This window comes from Lolium rigidum, chromosome 7 (assembly GCF_022539505.1).
Source record: "Lolium rigidum isolate FL_2022 chromosome 7, APGP_CSIRO_Lrig_0.1, whole genome shotgun sequence".
NCBI lineage: Eukaryota > Viridiplantae > Streptophyta > Magnoliopsida > Poales > Poaceae > Lolium > Lolium rigidum.
The window spans coordinates 165597696-165606039 of record NC_061514.1 but is presented as its reverse complement, the minus strand read 5'-3'; positions in this window follow the sequence as shown (position 1 = coordinate 165606039).

Below are 8344 nucleotides of genomic sequence, written 5' to 3'. Positions count from 1 at the left end.
GGCCAAGAAGCGTACCACCGGCTGGTTTCCGCGCATGACCGCACTTCGGGTTGTAGCTCCAGCTTGGTCCTGCTGGGGGCCCGGCTTCGTAGGGAGGGGGATCGATGAGATCGGCGCGGCCGGTATTCTTCACGTAGAAGAAAGTCCCTTGCCACGGCCGGCAAGATTCGAGGCCGGAAAACTTAAAAGGGGCTCCCTTGACGGGAGCCGACAATGCAAGACCCGCACCGAACGGGGGCTTGGGTTTAGGAATATTCGTGCTCACTGAACGGAGTTAATCCGAAGAGCAAAGAAGCGAGCAAACGTCTCACGAATGGGACGAATGCCGATATAGGCCTCCATGAAGGTGGCGTAGCAAGAGAGGTAGAAAATGGCGTTGCCGAGAAGGTGGTGAGGTTGGAGTTTGTAAAAATCTAAAAAGGAGCGGAAGAAGGGAGAGGCGGGAAGGCCGAAGCCACGCTCAAAGTGAGCTAGAAAGACAACATATTCGTCATCTTCAGGATCCGGTTCGATTTCGTCATCCGGAATCCGGCAAGAAACTCCTTCCGGAATCCGTCGAGACCGGTATAACCAGTCAATTTCGAATTGGGTGACACTGGAACCCATCCGAGCTCCGCGGGTAATTGGGGAAGGCTCCTCACCGGAAGATTGGCTGGAGCTGCTGGAGGTTGCGCTACCGGAAGCTTGGCTAAAGCTACCGGATTCTAGGGGGCCACCGGACTCTTGGTGGCTACCGGATTCCTGCTGGTTGCCGGAATTGGTTTCCATCGGGTCAGAGGCCGTGGATTCGCCGGAAGAGGGTCTACGGCGCTTGAGAGAAAGGGAAGAAGAAGATGCAGAGGTGGACTCCTCGCCAGACATTGCGAAGAGAAGCGAAAAAACACGAATCCCAGACTTGGACCCCGCGGGAAGATCTACGAGTAAGAAGAAAATCAAGGAAAAAGAGGAAATAAGAACACCAAACGCCCAAGATCTGGAAGGCAACCAGAGGACAAGTGAAGCAAGATTGGTACCTACCTTAAGCGGCGGAGTCGCTGAAGGAGTCGTTTGCTGGCGGCGAGGTGGACCTGTGACCGCCGGAGACCACCGTCGACGGCGAGGCGGAGAAGCTCGCAAAGAAATGCGAATGCGGCGGGCACGACAAGGCTGCTGCAGAAGATCTCCGCACGACGAAATCCAACGGGGAGCGGCGTGAGCTCGCCGGGCGCCTAAGCTTGAACGGGCGACGGCGAACGGAAAACGGCGGTGGCGCAAAGGCTTGGGGCTCGTGCGCAAGGGAGGAGAATGCGAAGAAGATGAAGAGGAACGGGCGGTTGCGTTTATATAAGAGAAAGAAAGTGGGCAGGAACCGCTGGGCCGCGGCGGTTCGCCTCGCGGCCCACGACGGTTCGCGCCTTGGGCCGCCACGTGGCGAGGGAGTACACGCGAAGAAGCGCGGAGCCACACGGAGGCGCACACGGGACCTGCGAACAGGTAGTGGGATCAGCTACGGTGCATTAAATGAGCGCGCGAGAGTCGAAGGAAGTGACCCCCGACACCGGCGCGTCGATCCACGGTGCGCATGTCTCCGTCGGGCGCGAGGCCCAAGATATTCTCGACTTCGCCGAGGAAGCAATAAAGACACATGATACCGGACAATAGAGATGCCGGAACAAGCTTTGCAAAAGAAAAGAAAAAGAACAAGGGTAAAGGTGCCGGAACTAGGCTCGGGACATGAATACTTAAACCGGTATCCGAGGAAAATGAGAACTCGGCATGGCTCGTAGGATAGAATCCTCCGGGCTATACCAGCTTCGGGGACTAATGTTGGGGGATGACCCCGGTATGCCAAAGGCATGCCAAACCGGATGGCTTGTGCCATCAGAATACCGGTTTAATGTTTATACCGGAGCTCGAGGTTAAGAGTTTAGCTAAGTGGAGCTAAGCCGGATTCCCCAAGAGGGGTATACTGGAATCCGGTAAAGAAGATACCGGAAAGGAGAGCCCTCGTCGGCAGGACTGGTCAAAGATTCTCTCCGCGAGCTAGAAGACAAGATGAGCTAAGCAAAGTGGCTTTTGACGAAGGGCCGACGATAAAGAGAAGGGTGACGGTCAAAGAAGCCGGAGGACGTCGGCGCCCCGATTAAAGAGGACTCCGGTGTCATCTATGATTAAAGTAGCTTTGTAAAGTAGTTTGTCTAGTCAAAGATGCCATTAGGGTTTCTTCCAGTGTAAGCCACCCTCTCCCCTATATAAGGAGAGGGGGCAGCCCTTCTTCACGGGCGAGTAGCAGGTCACACGTAGCAAGACCATAGAGATAGATTCGTGTACTCGAGAAACTTGTAACCATGTTGAGATCAATGAAGCTAGCGATCTAGTAAAGAGTTCTTCCTCTTGTCTCTCTTCTTGCATACCGGCCTTTGGTTGTGTTCTTGAGGAAAGCATCCGGAAGTTCTTCCCATCTAATCGCAAACCCTCCCCCGAATCCTCATACGTCCATTCGGCCCCAACTTAAGCCATCCTATGGCATCTGCTCGTTCACCACGACGACAATGAGATACATGAATTGAAAAATAGGCAAGCTTGGATTGAGCAGATCCTTAATAATCTACTCTGCAGATCTAATGGAAAGCCAGCTGTTACTTGCACTCCGATGAATTCTACCTAACATAAATGCAGTTTTGCCGATGATGCCATTTGTATGGCTTGTATCATTTGAGTTATTTCGACTTGTTGTATTTGAGAATTTTTGCCGTTATTGTAATCCTTGAGCATTTTTTTCCTGTTATTGCTATAGTTTGCAATCATTGTAACAAATTTTCAAAGTAATGATTATTTTATCTTGCACTCGGCCTTAAACAGAACTACTAGTATGGTCTCACAATTTTTTATCATTATACTATGCAAGATTTAGCGGTCGCCCCAAATTCAGAGCACCCATAGCGATTTGGGGCCCGGCGTCGTTTTAGGGCTCGCACCGGTGCGCTCCAAACGGCGCCGGCTATTTGTGGAGCCGAGTAGAATCGCCGGCATCCCCGAGCCGGGGCCCTTCGCCGTGGGCGCGAATCAGGCGCTCCGGGTGCCTCGCGGAACGACGGTTTTCGCTGGTGGAGGCGCCTTGTCACCGAGAGGACGCGACGGTTCGCATCGACTGGCCACGACGCGGGAAGGTTGGTCGTCGGCGTTTAAATGGCCTCCCGCGCGGAAACCGAGGCAGCGATTGGCCACGCGGCGTCCAGCCGCCGTAAATGTGGGTAGTTGCCACCGCTAGATATATAGGACGTACGCCGTCCACCACCGCCGCTCCATTCTCCACTCTCCACATCAAGATGCCGCGCCGTCTGAAGACCACCTACTCGATGCTTGGCCTCAACGGCCGCGCGCTGCCTCCACCACCACGGCAGCCGCAGCTGCAGCCGGAGCCGGAGCCGGAGCCGCAGGCCGACGACGAGCACAGCTCCGACGAGGACGACGACCCACGGTTCGAGTCCTGGCACGATGTCTACGTAGCAGAAGCGGAAGCAGAGGCGGCGGATCGAGGAGTCAGCGCAGTCCGGCTGCCGCCGCAGGCCCCCGCCGACCAGGAGCAGGCGGCGGATCGAGGAGTCAGCGCAGTCCGGCTGCCGCCGCAGGCCCCCGCCGACCCGGAGCAGGCGGCGATCCTCGCGTCGCTGAACGCACAACGATACCAGCGGTTGAGGGAGGAGGAGCGCGAGTTCGTCAACGACGCGAACCTCGAGCACGTCCTCGAGATATCGCGCCAGCGAGCGGTCACGGAGGAGGCGGGACGCCGCCTCAAGGAGGCGGAGCGACAGAAGCTCGCAGAGCTCAACGCTCATCGCCACCAGGACGCGTTCGCTCGCCAGCAGGCGAGGCGCGCCGAGATCGAAGCTTCTCGGGAAAGGCCGGAAGCGCGGGGACAGCGCCGCCGGCAAGCCCCCGCGACGCCGGCCGCCATGCTCCACCGCCACATGCGCGAAGCAACGGAGGAGAAGCGGGCACGGAAGCAGGCGGCAATGGCGAAGAACAACGACGAGGCAGGGCCGTCGAGCGCCCCTACCGACGGCCGTAGACCAGGATTAAGTTTATGTTTAGTTATGTTTAAATTCGAGCTACTTTGGTATAAATTTCGTATGAATTTGGGTTTTTAGATATCAATTTAAATTTTAAAATCTATCGGGGCTGCCGTTTTGGGGCCGCCGGTGTGGGAGCAGCGTCCCCAAATAGAGGATGTTGTGCCGGTGGAGATGCTCTTATAGATAGATAATGATCATGGTAACGTAAAAATCGTCAACGTGATGATGATTTGATGTTGCACTCGACCTTGAACATAAGTACTAGTACGGTCTCACAATTTTTTTAATCATTATACTTTGCAACATTTAGCAGATGCGCCAAATTCAGACATAGATCATGATCATGGTAACAAATTTTCAACATGATGATGATTTGATGTTGCACTCGGGCTTGAACAGAAGTACTAGTACGGTCACTCAAAATTTTAGCATTATACTTTGCAATGGATGCACCAATTTCAGAGATAGATCATGATCATGGTAACAAATTTTCAACGTGATGATGTTTTGATGTTGCACTCGGCCTTGAACTGAAATACTAGTACGGTCTCACAATTTTTTATCACTATAATTTGCAAGATCTAGCGGATGAGCCAATTTCAGTAGATAGATGATGATCATGGTAGTAACCGGTATTTAATGTGATGATGATTTGATTTTGCACTCGGCCTTGAACAGAGGTACTAGTACGGTCTCACATTTTTTAATCATTATAGTTGGACCTTAGCCAAATTCAAAATCTCATAGCGGCAAAACTTCCCGCCCACAAAATACAAAAATTTGACACGCTTCCAAATTCCCATTCTACCCCGGCGGAGATGACAGAAAGGTCGGTTGGTGGTGGGGGGCGGTGGGGGGTATGCCCGTCATTTTTTGGATCACCACCTCCCTAGCCCGGAAACCCTCCCAGAAAAAATTCATTTCCCTCAGACCACCCACCGGAACTTCCCAAGTCCCTCTCTCCCACCTCCACGACCACCGCACCGAACATCCCCGCCGGACTTCCCCGGCCTACCCGAGCCCTCGCGATCCTCGTCATCCGGCTGCCCGCCGGAGCCGCTTCATCGACGCCGTCATCAACCGGACCGGATCATCCCCGCCGTACCTCGAAACCATATCCTCATCCAGCGAGTCTACCGCAGCCGCTTCAGCTTAGCCGCTTCGCCGGATCCGTCTTCCACCGCATCGGATCTTGCTCACCGACACCGCCGTGCATGAACCGGATCCGCTTCACCGGCGCCGTGCATGATCTAAACTCTTCTACTGTCGCTTTTCTATTGCTTGCCCGCAAGTTCTTGTTTAATCTTGGGGGAACCTGTTTGTGCTAACGACGCGCCGTTACTTTTTTGCAGATGAGATGAGTAACCATGAAGTGTAATGGCCGTCTCTCCAACCCCAAGTAGCACATGTTGCGTACTTCATCACCGTATCTATCAACCCCATGAAGATCTGTTGTGACTCCCACAGAGTGCTTCTCCTAATGTAAGTCCCTTGTTTTAGCGCCATGTTCTATGTTCATATGCTTGTTTGTCTGAAGCTCTTTTAGTTCATTCCTAGCTATGACCGTAACACGTTGCTATTTTCAACTTCATTGCTAACTTTAAGCGATTGAACATTTTGGTTTGCATTCCCTGCTCTGTAGATGTAGCCATCATAACTTCTATCTTGCGCAGATCGTTGTTACAAAAATTATAGGTATTATAGTAACATCCCGCTATTATTTAGTTCATGGCCAATTTTAAGTAATTGCACATGTTGGTTCGCATTCCCCGCTCTATAGCTTTTGGCATCGTAACTTCTATATTTGGTTTACATTCCCCGCTCCGTAGATCTAGCCATCATAACTTTATCTTGCTCAGTCGTTGTTACAAAAATTATGGCCCGCTACTATGTTGTTTGTGCCAATTTTTTACTCCATGAACATGTTGGCTTGCATTCCCTGTACTACAGGTGATGCCATTGTTTTGTATCTAGTTCATTGTAAGCTAACAAAGTAAGGACTTAGTTTGGCATGCTATCACTCGCTATCTAGCCCGTAGTACAAATAAACTTGTCATACTACTAGATAATAATTTTGCGTGCCATCTTGTTCTTCAAAAGCTGCATTATTGACTTGTTTCTCCGACTTGGCATGACGCTCACATATGGAAAGCTGAACATATTGGTTTGCATTCCCTCTTATACAAGTTCACAGGTGATCCCACTATATTCCGTATCCGGTCCATCCTAAGCTCCAGCATTAACTATCCTCTATGTGTTGCTCATTACAAGTTTATATCCCGAAACATCTTGATTTGCATCCCCTTCACTATAAGTTCAGGAGTATTATTTAGTTCACGGCCAAAATGAAGTAATTGCACTTGGCACATGTTGGTTCACATTCCCTCCTCTTTAGCTTTTGCCATCGTAACTTCTATTTTTGGTTTACATTCCCTCGCTCCGTAGATGTAGCCATCATAACTTCATCTTGCTCGGTCGTTGTTACAAAATTTATAGCCTCGCTACTATGTTGTTCATGCCAATTTTGTACTCCCCGAACATGTTGGTTTGCATGGGACTCGACAAGTAGTAAGTCCGTCTGTTTCATTCTAACATGCTCGTTATATTGGCCGTTGGTATGCGGCATGCACTCTTTGTTTGCTTATTGTGCGCATTACAATGATCTTGTTATAACGACGAAATGATGAGTTCCAAATTCTTTGGCAAACAATATTGTAGTGTCTTTGCCTTTCCATTGTTGTCTGTCTTAACTTGTAATGTCTTTGTTTCAGATATAGGTGCCGCATGGACAACTTAAAAGATTTCCGGATCCCTTCATTGTATTGCTAGGTTTAATTACCATTCAATTTCTCTGGGTTCTGTAATATTTTTTCAATGCCTTGCAGCTGATGTAATATTTAGTTAGTTTTTATAGTTCTTTCGCGCATTTTTTCTTTGGTGCTTGTGGTAAGTGAGGCTATCCGACGGAAATCAATGCTGCGTAAATATTCTCGCATCTAAATCACGAATTCCCATCCCTTAAACGGCCCAATTAAGCGAAATCACATATGTGCCAGCCCGCAAAATCCTAAAGCGCCTATTACGCCGGCATATAAACAGCAACTAAACGGGCTGGCCCACTTACTTATTGGGCCAGCCCACTTGATTTACTGTGGACATTGGGCCGGCCCACTTGCTTTAAGGTGGACCCCACCCACTACTGGGCCGGCCCACTAACTAGTTGGGCCAGCCCAATTGCTTTTGTCGTGGACCCCACATACTAAATGGGCCGGCCCTTCAAGACGAAAGTGGGACCCACCTGTGTTTTTGGCCCGGCCCACTACCGTGTTGGGCCGGCCCACTTGCTATATGGTGGACCCCACGTACAAAATGGGCCGGCCCTTTAACAGAAAGTGGGACCCACCTGTGTTTTTGGCCCGCCCACTAGCATGTTGGGCCGGCCCACTTGCTATATGGTGGACCCCACATACTAAATGGGCCGGCCCTTTAACAGGAAAGTGGGACCCACCATTGTTTTGGCCCGGCCCACTATCTTGTTGGGCCGGCCCACTTGCTATATGGTGGACCCCACATACTAAATGGGCCAGCCCTTTAACTGGAAAGTGGGACCCACTCGTGTTTTTGGCCCGCCCACTATCTTGTTGGGCCGGCCCACTTGCTATATGGTGGACCCCACATACTAAATGGGCCGGCCTTTTAACAGAAAGTGGGACCCACCGGTGCTTTAGGCCCGGCCCACTGGCTTGTTGGGCCAGCCCATTTGATCTAATGTGGACCCCACGTACTAAATGGGCCGGCCCGATAGCAAGAGAGTGGGACCCACATGCTAATTGGGCCGGCCCACTAACTTCTTGGGCCGGCCCGGTTGCTTTAATGTGGACCCCACTTTGTAAATGGGCCGGCCCGATAACAAGAAAGTGGGTCCCACATGTCTTGTGGGCCGGCCCTTTTGCCTGTTGACCGGTCAAACGAGTGCATTCGGCCCGGCCCACATGCTTAGTGGGCCGGCCCATTAAAGTTTTGACCAGCCAACCTTAGAGGTTAGGCCCGGCCCACGTAACTAATGGACCAGCCCAGCTATATAGTTGACCGGTCAAATTAAGTCAGCTGGCCCGGCCCGCAAACTTAATGGGCCGGCCCGCTTAAGACGTGGCAGGCCTCGTGTGGGCCTACCATCTACCACGGGGTTTCAGCCGGTTAACGCCGTTAACCGCCGCTAACGCGCGTCCGCCACGTGTCGGCTTGCATGACGTCGGCAGTCAACGGGCTCCCGGAAACACTTGCGCAAC